The following is an 18,771-nucleotide window of genomic DNA, read 5'->3' as shown; positions in this document are numbered from 1 at the left end:
ATTGAAGAATGATGTTGGGATATGATAGGTGTTCACTGAATTTGTAGGTAGCATTTGGCAGTATCAACATTTTCACGATGTTAGTCCTTCCAATCCAGAAGCATGGAAGGTTTTTCCATTTCCTTAAATCTTCTTGACTTTCCTTTTTTAGGTTTTGAAAGTTTTTATCACAGAGATCCTTCACAGCTTTGGCTGACGTAATTTCTAAGGTACTTTTTGAGGGTATTACAAATGGAGTTGCTTTCCTGATTACAGCTTGGCTCTTTATTGTTGGCCTACAGAAAAGCTACTGATTTTTGTACTGCATTTTTTACTTTGATTTTATACTCAGCTACTTTGCCAAAGAGTTGGATCAGCTCAAGCAACTTGGGAAAGGAATCTATGGAGTTCTGTAAATATAGAATCATGTCATCTCCAATGAGAGATAATTTTATTTTTTCTTTCCCTATTTGGATCCCTCTTACCTTATTGCTCTTGCAAGGAACTTCAGTATTGTATTGAAGAAGAGTGGAAAGAATGGACATCCTTGTCTTAGAGGAAATGGCCAATAGACATATACAGAGATGCTCAACACCTCTGTCCATAAAGGAAATGCCAATCAAAACAATATTGAGATTCCACCTCACCCCATTTAGAATGGCCATTATCAAGAAAATTAACAGATTCTGGCAAGAGTGTGGACAAAAGGGAACACTACTACACTGTTGGTGTGAATGTACACTTACACAATAACTCTGAAAAGTGGTTTGGAGGTTCCTTGAAAGACTAAAAATTGAGATTTGCTATGACCCAGCAATCCCACTCCTGAACATTTATCCAAGTGACGACAAACCCAGGCCTCACTAAAGTCACTAGCACAATCATATTCATTACAGCATTGATTACCATAGCTAACCCAGATGCCCCTCAGTGGAAAAATGGATCAAGAAAATGTGGCATATATACACAGTGGAATTCTATAGTTCCATCAAAAAGAATGACTTTGCCCTATTCGTAAGGAAATATAAACACTTGGGAAAAAAAACTATACCAAGTGAAGTAAAGTAGACCCAAAGAAACATAGACTCCATGGTTTCCCTCATTTGTAATAATTAGAATGTGCCGGGAACACTACTACCCTGTTGGTGTGAATGTACACTTACACAATAACTGAAAAGTGGTTTGGAGGTTCCTTGAAAGACTAAAAATTGAGATTTGCTATGACCCAGAAATCCCACTCCTGAGCATTTATCCAAGTGACGACAAACACAGGCCTCACTAAAGTCACTAGCACAATCATATTCATTACAGCATTGATTACCATAGCTAACCCAGATGCCCCTCAGTGGAAAAATGGATCAAGAAAATGTGGCATATATACACAATGGAATTCTATAGTTCCATCAAAAAGAATGACTTTGCCCTATTCGTAAGGAAATATAAACACTTGGAAAAAAAAAAACTATACCAAGTGAAGTAAAGTAGACCCAAAGAAACATAGACTCCATGGTTTCCCTCATTTGTAATAATTAGAATGTGCCTATAAAACTTCAAGTAAACCTAATGGATAGTAAAAGACAAAAATAAACAGCATTTTAAACATTCACATAGTGAGAACAAAGGAGGATATACTTTTTAACATTTTTTAATTTCTTTATTGTCATAGTGATGTGCAGAGGGTTTAGTTTCATACATAATAGAGTTATGGTTTACAGTTCAGCTTTATATTAGACTAATTAATTCACTTTAAGGCCTTAAATTTACCTTCAATGACTTGTTACCTCCTCCCCCGTTTCCCCCCATCCTCCCCATTTCCCTCTCTCCCCCATGAGTTGTACAGTGGTTTACACCATATAGTTTTGTAAATATGGTTGCTGCATTGGTTTGTCTTATTATCCTTTGTCTCTTGATTTTGGTATTCCCTTCCCCTTCCCTAGTTCCAAAACATGTGTATACAGTATCCAGGGTACTAAAATCAGTTACAGTGATATCAGGGGTAAAACCATGGGAAAGAACTACAAAAGAAAAAGGGCATAATTACACATGGCTTCTTAAAAATAACAACAATGATATACCACTTGTTTCCATAACTCAGAGTACATTTCGCTTAGCATCATCCAAAGGAGGATATTTTTTAATTAAATATTATTGACAAGATATAGAGGGGGTACAGTTACATAATAAGCCAGTGAGTACATTTCTTGTCTTATTTGTTACACCTTCTTTCATTTTTATTTCCCGTCCCTAATTCACATAAGCATATATACAATATTTAGTGTACCAAAATCATAGGCAGTGACTGTAGGGGGTATGCTAAAGGAAATTCATCTAGTACATTAAACATAATGACAACAATTAAATCCTCAAAGGAGGGTATTCTTAAGAGAGTTGCATAAGAGCTCAATAGCTATGTGCATATGATCATATAAAATGATACTTATCAAAATGAACTGAAAGAAATATAAACAGAGGTTTTCTATTGTGCTGTTTGCAGTTTTTTTTTCTTTTGTCTTTGGTTTATTCCCTTTTGTCATTGTTCTTGAGTTCTGTACACTTGGTCTTGTATGCAAGTTTTTCTGATTCGGGGAGGCGAAAGGGAAGCACAGAAATGGGAGAAAGGGTGAACAAATTCAGTAGTGATGCTCACTAGACACTATGTTGGAAATGAATTCCTTTCTCCCCCATTGTCCTAACATGTAGTATCATTTTTACAATCTCAAGAAGGATTTGTGATAGCGTAGTGTAAGGACCACACAAGAGGAACACTTCATTCAGTTCCAGATGGTTTGAAACAGGAGAACATATGTTAAACTGTGTCATTTAAAGAAATGGATAGACTATGTGACAGTTCTAGAATCCAAAAATAACATATCCAACAGACACAAGTGACATTCTTATTGTTTAGATCATCAGAGTCCTCAGCAAAACAGCTTAGGAGCATCCAAAATCTCCAAGTTGGCCCTGATGAGAATTACTTCTTCATTATAATTCACTAACTTTATAAACATAGGGTTAGGATTTTGAAACAACTTTTTATTTTCATTGAGATATTTAATTGTTACCCTATGTACTTTTTGTTTTTGATATTTTAACTCAAATTTTATTGTTATTATTAAGGAGTACAAAGGGGTTACAGGTCCATAATTCAGGTTATGAGTACAATGGTTCAGATGTTATGTCACCCCTTTCTTCATTTTCCTCCCACGTTTTTTCCTCTGGTCCCAACTCACATCATTCAGTTTTAGTATAATGTATATTAAATACAATGGCTGCATTTTGTCACCATCTCTCCATTCCTGTATTCCCTTGTTTTGAAATTTTTTTAAATATCATGATAACTTGAAAATTAAGACTCAGACAAATGAATGACCTTATTTATCATTTCCTAATACAAATCATGAGTCTACTTCATTGTGGAGCTTATCCCTTTTGCAATGGCACCAGCTACCTTATCAACAGGATTGGGCACTGTTCTAAGAAACACATCACCAATGCCATCAAAGAACCCTACACCCCATGACTTCTCTTCCTTGGTTTTTTTCAATCTCCTTTTTCAGTTGATGTATCTCTGTATTCATATCTTCATATTTCTTATTAAATCCTTCTTTAAGCATTTCTTCTTGGGCCTAATGAATGAAAAAGTAAGCCCTGAAAATAAAACTTACTGAGTATCAAAAGTTTGCTCTTAGCAATCCTAGGACCAAGCAACCCTAGGACCTAGCAACCCTAAGACCCCTCTCTCCCTCTCCCCCTCCAACAGTGCTCTTTGATACATTTGTCTAATGCTTCCTCATGATTCCTGGGTAGTAAGAACATATGTGCTCCTAACTCCATGTGATTCTCTCAGGAGGGTGGGAGGCACTGGGCAAAGGCAAGCTTGAAATTATCCTCATGATAGGTCCCACACCCCATCCAGACTCTCCTTCAGCTTGTGTTCCAGCTTCTTTTTCTGATCTCTTATCAGATTCTCTCTTTCACTTTCCATCTTTGCCTGTAGTTGGGCCACATTTTCCTTGAAGCTTTTCTCTTGGGCTTCCATCCTTTCCTGCTGCTCCTTCTGTTACTGTCTTAGCAGTTCCTGCTCCTTTTCAGCTGCCTCCTTTGCAGCCCTCTCAGCTATCTCACATTGGATTTAGAGAAGAAAAACAAGAGTCAAGCCATAACCCTAAACCATCTGGGCTCAGAGACAAAATTGTCTCTGAATTCTTCCCACGACCAAACCTAAGCAATGTCCGGATGATTTAGAAATGTGCTGCCACACTGGCTGAGTATGACGAGAACGGACTTTTTATTTTTCTGCTTTAGCATCATGTGTATTCCCAGATAGAACAGGAAGCTCCTTCCATAAAGACCTTCATGTCCATTGTTAGGGTTTTCAGAAACCAACCCCCTCTCCTGAAAGCTGTGTCATCCCCAATACCTGCTATGGCCTTCTGTGTGTCGGTGAAAGCTTTGACTGTAGGATTGATTTTTCTATAGCATCCTAGGACTGCAGGAAGTTCTGGAAGACTTCATTTGCCTAGGACACCAACAAATAAGTGGAATATGTCAATCAGCAAAAGTCAATTCCATTATTGCAGAAATTATTTCTCTCTAAATCCTGTAAAATTTCAACTGTCTTCAAGATTCCTTTGCTTTTGTTCCTTTTTAAAAAATTATTTATTTATTTTCAAAGTGATATTCAGAGGTGATACAGTTTCATATGTAAGGCAGAGAGTACATTTCTCATCAAACTTGCTACCTCCTCCCCCATTTTTCTCCTCATTTTTCTGTTCCTTCTTGAACCATAATAGCAAAACCAATCTCTCTTGGAGTACCTCAAAACTTTTTATAGCAGCCTCTGCCTAGCTCTCTAGCCTCCCCCCCCCCCCCACTTTTTATTTTTGTTTATTGCCGGTCTTGAACTAAGGGCCTGGGCGCTGTCCCTGAGCTTTTGTGCTCAAGGCTAACACTCTACTACTTTGAGCCACATTATCACTTCTGGTCTTCTGATGGTTAGTTGGAAATAAAAGTCTCATGACCTGGATTTGAACTGTGATCCTCAGATCACAGCCTCGTGAGCAACTCAGATGACAGACATGAGCCACCAGCACTCAGCTTACAGTCTTTTTTTTTTTTTTAAACAGAGAAGTTTATTTCTATTTTAGCTTATCAATGAGATTTACATGTACCTAAAACCTGTACCCTCTGGCCGGGTACTGGTGGCTCATGCCCACAAATCCTAACTACTACTGAGATACAGGGGATCCTCATTTGAAACAAGCCCTGGCAGAATCATCTGGGAGACTCTACCTCCAAAATAACCAGCACAGGGCCAAACTAGAAGCATGAGTCAAAAGGGAGTATACCAGCCAAGAAAGCAAGCTGAGCAAGTAGTAATCCCTGGGTTCAAAACCCAGTACTGCCTAAAACAAATATTATATCCCTACATTCTATTCTTCTGCTGGGATACCTGTATTCTTTTTATAACCTGCATGGAATCCTCTGGTGATTCATCCTGACCTTCCCTCTGCTCTTGAAGAAAGCTCTCTCAATCTAACTCTGGAATTGTGTATGGCTGTCCTATGCAAGTGTCCTACCAGGTTCCCCAATGACAGACTCAAGGAATTTGCAATTTGTTAGCTTCCCTGTGCCTCACATTTCTCAGCTACAAATCTTGGAAAAAATAGTACTAATTTATCACATTGTTCTTAAAATTAAATTATAATTTTCCAAGTATCACAAAAGTACTGGTTACTGAGTATTCATGATGTTAAATAGGGTGTTGAAGTTGAAGCATAGTGGTGCACAAATCTAATCATATCACTGGGGAGGCTGAAGTGGAAATAATGTGTGTTGGGAGCCTTACCTACATGAAACACCCTGACTTAAATCAAAGAAAAATAAAAACAAAATTCCAATGAAACATAAAATATGATTTTGAATATGTTTGAGCATTATTAACATTAATATTGTAACCATATTATTCCACCATTGTTTTTTACTTGATGTTCAGCCCAGGATGACCTACTTTATTTTGTGAAATTCAATTTACTACTTGTATCTCAAGCAAGACAATCAGTTTCTTGTGAACATAACAAAAGAGTGTCTTTAATTTTTAAATCTCATCAACTTCACTAAGATACAATCACATTGTTTGACCTATTAAAATTATCCTACTGTATCTGGGATTATTGCTGTTATGTCCTTTTTTTTAGGAAAGAATGTTTCATTAAGAGCAAGTCATTGTGATAATACTTAGAAAAAATTTTGTTTTTAATTTTAACATAATAAAGTATGATTATGTTTGTAAAAAGTAATTGTGGATATAGAAGGAAAATGCAGACTTTCTTTTCACAAATGATTCTGTATTCTTTAGTAGTGAGATTCTCTGTCTAACTGCAATTAATCCCCCTAGTCCTTATTCCTTAACTTTACTCCTTTCTGGGGCAGTCTCATAGTAAAGCCCAACCTTCAACTTGCTTTCTAAGTACAGACTGTGTCCTCCAGGGGCAGAGAAAGTTCCATTGGAAATGCATTTCATTAAATGCTCAGAAACTTTCTTCAGCTGGGTTTGGCAGTATTTGACAGATGCTTCTTCATTCTGCAGGATGAACTCTTCCTTCTTTCTCTCTAGGCTGCTCTGTTAAGGCCATAGGAAGACAGTACAAAGGAGGTATTAGAAAGAAAGTCTATGGTGATCTTCATGGAAAAAGTAAGGTGAAGGCTCAGAGCATACTGGGACATGGGAAGGAGCCACTGCTACTTCTGAAAACTGTCTAAGTAATATTAGAAAGTCCCTGAACATTTTGGGAACCAGGCTCATTCTCTGTAAAATGATGGAATTCAATGACAGGACCTGCACAATTCTTTCAACAGTGAAATGATTAACAACAATAAAACCACAAGATAAGCAAAATTGCAAGTGGAATGTGGCTAGGAGAGTTATCTGAGGATTTGTGTTGCAAGGATGAAAGTGCAAATGTTAAAAAAAAAGTATGCAATTAACACTGAAGTTTCTCATCTGTTCAGGTGTTTGGAACCATTAATTAATTCTTGCAATGAGCATATAAAAGCATGAAATTATATGCCCCCTCCCCCAAAAAAGTTTGGGTTGTGCTTTTATCCCAACAGCAACTTCATTGCAGAAACTAAGGTCGTGATCTCACATAGACCTTGGGCGCCCTAGGCCAAGCACTGGGGGCTCATCCAACATCATACACTACACTTTGGACATACAGAAATGACTATCCGTGTACATTTGGCTTATTTTAATTCTGGTCTTGGGGCTTGAACTCAGGGTGTAGACTCTGTTCCTAAGCTTTATGCTCAAAGCTGTTTGAGCCACAGCTCTACTTCTGGACTTTTGCTGTTTAATTGAAGATAAGAATTTCAAAGACTTTCCTGCTCAGATTGGCTTTGAACCATGATCCTCAGATCTCAGCCTTCTGAGCAGCTAAGATTACGGTATTAGCCACTGGTGCCTGGCTTTTTATACTACCAATCATATTGTAATTTATTATATAAGAATAAAGGATAAATGTCTGTTGTCCATCAGCTTGTAGGCAGAAGCTACCATGCCTAGTTACTGATTGAGTAGTTTCTTGCTAATTTTTCACCCTAGATAACCACAATTTATTACCTGGTATAAAATTTCTTTATCTTAGTTGACAAAGGCTACTTCTTCTGGTAGCACTGTCTTTTCCTATTCATTCTTTTCTTTCATGCTCTTCACTTGTACATTACAATTAAAATCACTGATAACCACCAATAGGATCAATGTTCAAATCTAACCTTTGAGAACTAATAGCCCACTCATCAAGTGGGCTATAGACCTACAAAGAGACTTCTCTGATGAGGAAGTGAGAATGGCCAAGAGACATATGAAAAAGTGCTCTACATCACTGGCCATAAAAGAAATGCAAATCAAAACAATATTGAGATTCCATCTCACCCCAGTAAGAATGTCATATATCAAGAAAACTAACAATAACAGTTGTTGGAGGGGATGTGGCCAAAAGGGAACCCTACTTCATTGTTGGTGGGAATGTAAACTGGTACAGCCACTCTGGCAAGCAGTATGGAGATTCCTCAGAAGGCTAAATATAGAACTCCCCTATGACCCAGCAACCCCACTTTTGGGTATTTATCCAAAAAACCACAAACAAAATCACAGTAAAACCACCAGCACAACAATGTTCATTGCAGCGCAATTTGTCATAGCGAGAATCTGGAACCAACCCAGATGCCCCTCCGTAGACGAATGGATCAGGAAAATGTGGTACATATACACAATGGAATTTTATGCCTCTATCAGAAAGAATGACATTGCCCCATTTGTAAGGAAATGGAAGGACTTGGAAAAAATTATACTAAGTGAAGTGAGCCAGACCCAAAGAAACATGTACTCTATGGTCTCCCTTATTGGGAATAATTAGGACAGGATTAGGCAAGCCACAGCAGAGGATCACAAGAGCCCAATAGCTATACCCTTATGATCACATAAGATGATGCTAAGTGAAATGAACTCCATTTTATGGAAATGATTGTTATATCACAGTTGTAACTACTTTCAACATCCCATGTGTATCTGTAGTTTATACTGTTGATGATGTTCTTGTATCACCTTCTTGGATTGTATCTACACTATCTCTGTAATCTTATCTGAGTATATTGGAAACCGTGTATACTGGTATTAGAACTAGGAAATTGAGAGGGAATACCAAAATTGAGAGACAAAGGGTAAATTAAGAGAAACAACAACAAAAGCAATACTTGCAAAACTGTATGCTGTAAGCAAACTGAACACCTCGGGGGGGGGGGGAAGGGGAGGGGAGAGGGGGGTATGAGGGACAAGGTAACAAACAGTACAAGAAATGTATCCAATGCCTAACGTATGAAACTGTAACCTCTCTGTACATCAGTTTTATAATAAAAAATTTTTAAAAATGAAATAACATATGCAAAAAAAACCCCAAATCTGACCTTTGAGACCCAATTATAAGTAAGAATGAAAATCTGCATATGCTGTGAACAAGAATTTCATAACAAAACTTCGCATTATCGGTACATATTGTCCATATCCTGAAGCCACTTCTATAGCTAGGATTTAATTGAATTTTTGTTTTAAATCTGGATGCACTTTTAGGAGCTTGACATCTTATTTACTTCTTAACTCATTTAAATTCACAAAACATTTTTCTATCTATATAGGAGAACACTTGCCCAACTTACTTAACCTGAAACACAGGTATTACTCCTTATGATCAGTAGGCCCTAATATCATCAGTGGAATAGTTTCTCAAGATACATTCCATCTCTATAAAGCTTCATGTAGAACGACAATAGTTAGTGGAGATGAAATTATATACATAGCATGAACTAATTTCCTATCTTCTTAATATATTCAAAAACATAATCAAAGCTTTACTTCAGGGAACTAAAAAGAGAGATAAGTCCAGAAGCTAAGAAGACTCACGTTTTCCAGTGACAATAATTCCCTCTCTCACAGTCTTGGGTTTTGCATTGGTAAAGATGGAGGAACAGATTTTTTTTGGATTGCATTTGGAAATTACAATCCAGCTGGTCTTCTGGCAAGTCTTCAATATAAACTAAGAGATCTTTTTCTTTTGTAGGTCGATCAAAGACAAAACATTTATGTTTTAGAAAGAAATACCTGATACACTCCCTAGACAAGTTGGCATTTTGGATTTTCAAACTCATGTCTATAACAATAAAAGAAAAATGTTGGTCATTGGAGGGGCATCCATCATGCCAGGGGCTCAGTATTTTCATTCCACAGATTTTATATTACTGATGTGAAATCTCCTTCAGTCTAATCACATGATACTGCATTGCAAACCAACCTTGTGCACAGAGGCAAAAGGAAAAATGTAATTTTGAAGATTAAGCAGTGTATCTGTCCATAAACGGGGGAAAATTATTAGTCTCCCTAATTCTAGTGAAACTCTCATGCATTAAGAGTTTAATACATGTTTTTTGGGTGATTAGTAGAACAAAATGGTTAGAAGCAGTTTTCTTATTTTATTGTATCTTTGTCAGAAAAGAAATGTAAAAAAGACTTAAAATAAAATTATACCAGGAAAAGATAAGATGCTACTGGAAAATTATGTTAGAAAGAGAATAGGTAACATTCAAGTCAGAACAGAAAATGTGTTACAAATATCAACCAAATAGAAACACATAGCACAAATTTCTTAAAGATTACTTCCACTGAAACTTTTGAGGAGTACAGTTAACTTAAAGGTAATGTGGATATGTCTTCATCATATCTAAATTACTTTATGAAGTTTCACAGAGACAATGTGAATAACTAGTGTGTAAGAATCAATGGATAAATAATGAAAGAGAATAAAATGGTATCTAAAATATCTATATTGTCTTTTCTTTTTTATATATTGTCTTTTCAAGTGCCCCCCAACACTTCACTTTGATAATACAGTATTTTTAACAAGTCTGAAATATTTAATTCATTAAGTATAAGGTTACAAATAAAGAAAATGATATAAAAAAAGGTAAATAAAGATTGAATCTTACTCAAAAGAAATATTAAGGTTTTTCTTAAGTATTTACTGTATATAATAGTCTTCCATTGAGGAATGTGAATGAGTTAGATATTAGTAAAATATACTGTGGAAAATAATTTAAAAATTGACTCATTTATTAAATATAATTCCATGCATACCAAATTTTAATTTTTTCACATGAAGCACTTACTTTAAAAAACTTAATATGTGGACCTTTCAATATTATAGGATGGATTATAATCAGGATAATTTTTGGCATGGTGTTAATTCATCTTAAAAATTTAATCCAGTATTTGTGCCTTTTTTAGTGATTTTAGTGATTTTTAGAAGATTTTCAAATGATAACTCTGGAATAGCATAGACGTGCCTGTGGGTTTATTAATTGTTTAGATGAAAAACCAAAACATTTTCTAAAACATACTTTGTGAAATATTTTATTTGTATATGGGTCTGTTTAAGAAATATTTTGCCAGAACATGATATTATAAATGTTCAGGAACAACACGCTGTTGTTTTTATTTTTAAGCTTGGTTTCTATGACATGCAAGCTATGAGAGTTGATACAACTCTGTAAAGCTTTTTCTTGCATGTGCTGTTTCATAAAATACTCTCAAAATGTATTTAACTTTTTTAGATATGAGAATTCTTATCATATACAATGCTAGAGTACTATAAAGAAACTGGAAATAGAGTCATTCTTTTAAAAAAAAAATCTTTGAGTAACTATTACCAGTCACCTTTCAACAATTAGTATATCATATTAAGGCACAATCCAATCTCAAGTAAACATATACATCCAATGCTGATTGAAAAGGCTTAGAATATACTACAGCTCTACTGAACCTTACCTGAAATAAGCTTTAAGGCATTCTCCAGATAGTCATCCTCTGTGATGGGCCTGTCATCCAACTTCAGCTCCAGAATGAAATCCCGAACAGTCCAGACAAAGTCTGGAAAGAAACTCACAAATTCATCAGTGTCATCGATTTCATCAGATGACTTTGTAGTGGACTTTGCCCTGATTAGCTCTGTTAGTTCAGTTACATAGCTGGGGTCTTAGCTAAAGAGTGAAAAGCACCATACACCACAAGTTTCAGATCTTGCCTATGAACCCACTGATAACCTTCCATTTTGTGCTATGTACTCTCCTCAACCAGGAGAACTGAGTCACTTAAAGAAACAGGGTCAGGGCTGGGAATATGGTCCAGTGGCAAGAAGCCCTAGTTTCAATTCCTCAGCACCACATATATAGAAAACGGCCAGAAGTGGCGCTGTGGCTTAAGGGGCAGAGTGCTACCCTTGAGCAAAAAGAAGCCAGGGACAGTGCTCAGGCCCTGAGTTCAAGGCCCAGGACTGGCAAAAGAAAAAAAAAAAAAGAAAGAAAGAAAGAAAAAAATAAAGAAAAGAAACAGGGTCAGTTGCCATCTTCCTAAACTCAATACAACATGACTATTGTTTTCCAGGAAGGATACTGCAGTTGCTCCAGGGCCTGCTGGTTGATGGTGCCTACGCTATTGTAGACAAAGGTGATACTGAGTAAAATGGACAAGGCAAAGATCTACGTGTCATTCTTAGAAAGCACATGAGAGCAAGGGACATAGAAGTCTACCTGTGACAGTCTTTCATTTATTGTTCATTTCACACTTCAGTTGAAATAAAGAAAGATCAAAGTTGTTTTGTTTTTTAACTATCTTGTTTACACTTCCTTTCATTATTATTATTTTTTTTTGGCCAGTCCTGGGGCTTGGACTCAGGGCCTGAGCACTGTCCCTGGCTTCTTCTTGCTCAGGGCTAGCACTCTGCCACTTGAGCCACAGCGCCACTTCTGGCCATTTTCTGTATATGTGGTGCTGGGGAATCGAACCCAGGGCCTCATGTATACGAGGCAAGCACTCTTGCCACTAGGCCATATCCCCAGCCCCTCTTCCTTTCATTATTAACAGTGATCTTCTTTGGGCTTTGGTTTCCTTAGTCAGAATGAATGATGATATAGTTAAATGTGTATACAATACTTTCTACAGCAACTATATACAGTAGGTGACAGAAATATTAAAAGTAACCATCATAGGGCTGGGGATATGGCCTATGGCCCAGGACTGGCCAAAAAATGTCATAAGTATTGTATATAAGTAAATGCTATATGAATGTATATCCAAGATTATCATCCCTGCCAATAATACACTAAAATTTTATTGTGTGAGGGAAATCAACAATTTTAATAAATAGGAACAAATACTTTACAGCTTTAAACATGTAAGTGTGTCACTGGGATGGTAGTTGTTTCAAAGTGCCTCATTTACTTAAAAATGATAGAATGCATAATTAGAGACTAAAAGATCATATACATGGTAGCAGTGAGCATGTGTAACAGGCTGAAAGGTAAAGCCAGAAACAAGATTCAGGATAAGATGAGATGGGCCATGAAGTATAGGAAAATAGAATTAAGTGCTCAATTCCCGCAAGTTATAGAGGCAATGAGTAATTCTAAACAAAAGCAATTTATACTGTGTCATTAGACTCAAAGTCCTATTGGCCTCATAGGTAACCACTGAGATGTCCTTACCTCTAGGAAATGTTCTCTGACCCATATACATAGCTTATATGGTCACTCTGGGCATCTGTAGCACCTTGTGCTGCTTATACAAAATGTATGTTGGCTCCTGAAGTAGGCTCCTGTGTTAGGCCCTTACCTTTTACTGCTGGATCCATAGAATATAGGATAGGGACTTAGAATTGATCTCTTTAATGAATATTTACTAAATTGTATCATACTCCCAGTTGCAAAGAATATTTTACCATAACAGAGATAACAAACTGAAAGAACTCACAATATCTAAACATGGAACAAAGCAAAAGCAAAGTATAAGGGGCCAGAGTCTAGCTCAGTGGTAAGTACAAAAACTAGTATGCAACACTCTTTTTTGTTCAGTCCCCAATATTTTCTACAAAAGCATAAATCAAAGCATAAAATCAAAGCATAAAACTTTCTTTGTGCTGATATGAATGACTTAATAAGTGAACAGTTGACAGAGTAGAGGAAACCTCTTCCTTACAGAAGAATCTCCAATAATATCTATGCTATCTCTGTTAGGGGTAGAGTTTAATGTTACTACCATCTTACATTAAGATCTCTATACTAGACTGAGGTGGTAGCACAGTGGTAGAGCATTGTCTAGGATGCACAAAACCCTGACTTGGATGCCCAGGAGTAATAAAAGAACAAAGAATGAGTTTACCTAGTGATTCACTTGCAAAAAAGCAGAGTAAGAGAAAGGGGGAAAGGTTTTCATGTTGGTTTTTTTTGAAGGATGATAATACATCAAAATATTTTGGTTTATCAGAGTAGTATCAACAAACAAATTTAGCTTCCATTCATAACTAGATTTATAGTTTTCAGGAACTGAATTAAGCAGTGGAAATTTAGAGAGATAAATGGTAAGTTAAGGAACACAACCAAGGGAGACTCCTCCATGATTTTGATTTACCTTCTCCACATCACCCAGGCCTTCAGTGTCCAGAGGACCCAGGTGAAATTTGGTTGAGTGGGATGAGTCACATGCCACATCCAGATGCCCTTTGTTTCAGACCTCACTGAACTGCCCAGATTGAAACCTGCAACCAAAGAGAAGAAAGTTATATAGACGTGTTTAAGTTCTGAGAATATAGTAGTGTGAGGTTCTGTTCTTTAAGATAATGAGCTAGTAGGAAAGATGAAAATGTGAGGAAGGGAGCCTTCATAGGCAGAGGATTGATAGAGCTCGGGACAGATTCTCTGGAAATCAAGAAGGAACAAATAAAATGATCTTATTCAAGAAAATCACCCACACAGATCAAGACACACTGCGTTTATAAACTGCTTTGTTGAGTGGCAACTTCTTTTTACAACAACTTAGAGATAGGAAAAATTAAAAACAAAACCAAAAATTACCTGCATTTAACAAAATATGGAATACAAATGACAATATTTGAAGCAAGTTTTCTACCTTCTTTATACGGCCTATGGTTTACTATTATAGACATACAATTATAAAGCATAATTTTTAAGAAAATGAATTTTTATTGCTTTCCTTTCATCTTACAACCTCCTTTTATTCCACTTCTATTAACAAAATGTACTGGGTAAAATTTGCACTGGTTCTACGGTCTTAACAGAATTATGTGGGAGGGAGGAAGAGAATAATCACAGGAACTGAGTAGCTAAGATGGATTACACCAGAATACGCTTCCTGCAAATCACTAAACAGAATTGGAAGATTCTTGCTTTTCACTTGAACAGAGTGAGAACTTATGCCTATATGGATATAAAATTACAAGCTTTTATGATGATTTTTTTTTTTTGTCTGTTGTGGGGCTTGAACTCTGTTCCTGGGTGCTGTCCCTGAGCTCTTCAGCTGAAGGCTAGCGCTCTACCACTTGAACCATAGAGCCACTTCTGGTTTTCTGGTGATTAGTGGGAGATAAGAGGATCATGAACTTTCCTGCCCCAGCTGGCTTTGAGCCGTGATCCTCAGATCTCAGCCTCCTGAGTAGGAAGTATTACAGGCACGAGCCTCCAGTGTCAGGCTCATGACAATCTTAAAAACAAACATCAAACATCACACGTTTTGCCCTCAGGGAGAGTCAGATTCTTTCCAATGATATAACAGGCATGATTACCTTGCATTAACAATGATTCCAGCAAGTGGCTCCTGGTTAAGAAAACTCACCATGGTTCTGTCCAGCCAGGTGATTCATCAGGTAGGATTTTCCTGTATGATACATTCCTACAATGACCACCACTACCACAGGCTGTGTAATCTTTTCAAGAATCTTGAAGAATCTTGCTTCAGGGTTCACCATCAGCTGCTCTTTCTCATTTTCCACTAAGCAAATGGAAGTCATCATGTTGGATCCTGATGCCATATTAACCTGCATCCCCCCGCAAAAAATAGAAGAAAGAATAAAAGTGTGATAGAACACAAGGTCTAACGGGAACTCCAGGAACATGTACAATAACCTTCTCATTTGCAAAATGTGTGTGTTAGGTTCTTTTTAAAAAAGCAGTTTAGTTTTTTAATACTATTTTTGTTAACTTTTAGTAGTTGTACAAAGGGGTTTCAATTGAACATGTCAGTTTGTGAGTACAATGCATCTTGACTAATGTCACCCATTCCATCATTCTTCCCCATGTCTCCCAACTCCACCCATCCCCTCAATTTTGAACATGACATCTCCTGGTCAAAATAGCTCATGGCCATAGGTACCTTCCCATCGGTAAGGGAAAGACTAGGCTATCTCCTTTTTAAGGACATCTTTTGGATGATTGATTATTGCATAATAAATCTGCTCACACTCCACTTGATAAAATTGTTTCTCCTATTCAGCCTATTCACAAAGAAGGCTGATAACATTTAGTCTCTCTAGTAGGCTGTTATTTGTCTAGATGAATACAAGTGTTTTAATACAGTAGAAAAAAAGAAGAACAGAAATTGATAGATAAAATGTGCTGAGTAATCCAGAGGATCTCAAAATCTTATAGTATGCTGGTATAAATAGACAACATATCATTATGGCAGCCTAAGAATGGAAGTACCGTGATAGTTATATGAACAAGACAATGCTATAACAAAACTAGGGTGACCTGATATAGAACGCAAAATGTGCCTGCAGAATTCTAATAACATGATGCTCATTCTAATAAAATGATGAAAGTATGAGTGCCAGCATTTCACACAGTGAAGGATTTTATGTAGTGTATCACACTCATTACTACCTCTTGTCACTAGAAATGCTACAGATGGTTCAAGCCCCATGACTAACAAAAAAGGAAAAGAAAGGAAGGAAGGAAGGAAGGAAGGAAGGAAGGAAGGAAGGAAGGAAGGAAGGAAGGAGAGAGGGAGGGAGAGAGAGGAAGGAAGGGAGAGAGGGAGGGAGGGAGGGAGGGAGGAAGGAAGGAAGGATGGAAGGAAGGAAGGAAGGAAGGAAGGAAGGAAGGAAGGAAGGAAGGAAGGAAGAAAGGAAGGAAGGGAGGAAGGGAGGGAGGGAGGGAGGGAGGGAGGGAGGAAGGAAGGAAGGAAGGAAGGAAGGAAGGAAGGAAGGAAGGAAGGAGGAAGGAAGGAAGGGAAGGAGGGAGGGATGGAGGGAGGGAGGGAGGAAGAAAGGAAAAGAAACAAGAAAGAAAAGAAAGCACTAGGAAAAGGGTCATAAATTTTATATTTATGTTTTATTCCTTGCCTTCTCTTTCTTTTTTCTCTTTCCTTTTTCCTATCCTTTATTCTTTCTTTCCCTTCCTTCCTTCCTTTCCTCCCTCTCTCCCTCTCTCCCTTTCCTCCTTCCTTTTCTCTCCCCTCCTTCCCCTCTCTCCTTTCTTTCTCTTCTCTTCTCCTTCTTCTCCTTTCTTCTACTCCCTTTTTCTCTCTTCTCTCTTCTTGTTGATCCTCTTCCTCCTCCTCCTTCTCTTCCTTTTTCCTCTTTCCCTGCCTTGCCCCTGTCTTCCCTTCTCTTCCTCTCCCCCTTTTCCTCTCTCTCCTCCCTCTCTGTCACTCTCCTCCTCTTTCTGCCCTTCTTTCTCACTTCTCCTATCCCTTATCCTCCTCTCTTCTCTTCTTCCTCTCCCTCCTTCTCCTTCCTCCTCATCTCTGGTAGCAGTGCAGGACTAATATATTGAACATAGAAGCTTTCAACTCCAAGTTAAATGGGAGAAGAAGAAGGTCATGTACAGGACCTTCCATGTACAGGACTGCCTATGAGTTAGACCTAGATACAATTAAATTAAAACTACCTCAAACTGACTTTCCCTAAATAACACAAGCATACTGAAGTCCTTCTTGGATATCTTACACATTTAAAAGAGATTGCCTCTAACAAGTTCATAAAAGAGTTTCAATTTAATGTCAATCTGTAAATACAATCTACCCTCATCCAATGACACCTTTCATGGTTCTCCTCAACCCACCCATCTCCTCAGTTACACAGTGCCATTTTCACATATGTATATTGAATATTATGACTGCATTTATCCACTCTTCCTCTCTTCATCTACCTCACCTTGCACCCCTTGATATCACCCTGCCTAACATATTCCAGCTTCTACAAATTAAGTTAGTTGTTCAAAGGAGTTAAACCATTCAGGATATACACTAGGCTGAGACCTTACTGCTGTTTGTAACATTTGACTGGTGAGAGGGAGAAAATCAAGTAGTCCAAGTGGCTCAGCTGCAAGGAAACCATGAACCAGTGTGCATGGGCACCAGAAAGTTGGGAAGCTAGGCATTTAGGATGCAAATGGACTAGTGAAGACTCCTTTTGCTCTCAGCTTTTCCAATTCCAGGTAGCTACTGTCAGGGAAACATCTGATGACTGAGGATAATGGTGTAATTGGGGCAAGAGAGGGCTGGAAGAAGCAATCCTCCAGCAGTGACTCTGCTCGGGTTTGGACTAGGGTTTGGTTCCTCAGTGCCAGGAGGGAATTAAGGCCACATGGAGCTGCAACCTGTTCTGGACACCTGAGGAAAAGCAGCTCTTCCTGCATATGCTTTGCTAGGGTTACCACCCCACAGCTGCCTCAGGACTGAAGGGGCCTTAGGAGCTGAAATGCCAGAAACAATCTGGAGGGTCACAAATCCTGGGGCCTCCCATGTCCTCACAACCACTGCTGCCTTAACTCCTTACCACTCCAGGAGCCCCAGCTAGCAAAATTGCTGGGGACCTAGCTCCTTGTTGCTGATCCTGAAGGGAAATAGCACACGAAAGACCACACAGAACTTACCTGGTGTGGATTCTGTAGTCAGGAGACAAATTCTCAGCTGCCTTTGCTCTGAGTTCTTCCCTCTGGCTAGTCAGGAAAGCACTGCTTTTACAGGCTGAGCATCAAGCCACATATGGCAGGCCACCCAGTATGTGTTGTGCAAAAGGAACAGTGAAACTGAAACTGTCTTCATGTCTTGATCAACAGCTTTAGCAGAGAGATTTTCCCTGGAAATAGTAATGAGAAATGTCCAGAAGTTAGCTGTTTTCCTCCTAACTAACAAAGCCATTTTTTTCTATCAAAACATTATTCCAAGGAATTCTTTTGTGAAATTACACAAAAATGGAATTTCTGCCTACTCAAGATGCTTTCCAAAGTAAATTTATTGTCTGAAGATAAATTTGGAGACATTCATTGGCCATGAATTAATTTTACTTAGTGTGATTTCATTTATGAAAAATGCCTTTAAACCCAATGATTAAATCACAAAGGTATGTACTATAAATTTCACAATATTGCTAGCTCATTGAAAGAATTAAT

The 18,771-nt window shown here is 37.7% G+C and overlaps 1 pseudogene; it reads right to left on the bottom strand.

Moving 5' to 3' along the window:
• Positions 1-3,076: 3,076 nt before the first annotated feature.
• On the bottom strand, positions 3,077-18,369 carry LOC125366908 (annotated as a pseudogene).
• Positions 18,370-18,771: the final 402 nt, after the last annotated feature.

Source organism: Perognathus longimembris, chromosome 18 (assembly GCF_023159225.1).
Source record: "Perognathus longimembris pacificus isolate PPM17 chromosome 18, ASM2315922v1, whole genome shotgun sequence".
Taxonomy (NCBI): domain Eukaryota; kingdom Metazoa; phylum Chordata; class Mammalia; order Rodentia; family Heteromyidae; genus Perognathus; species Perognathus longimembris.
Note: the sequence above shows the minus strand (reverse complement) of the source record. Positions and strands in the feature narration are given on the sequence as shown.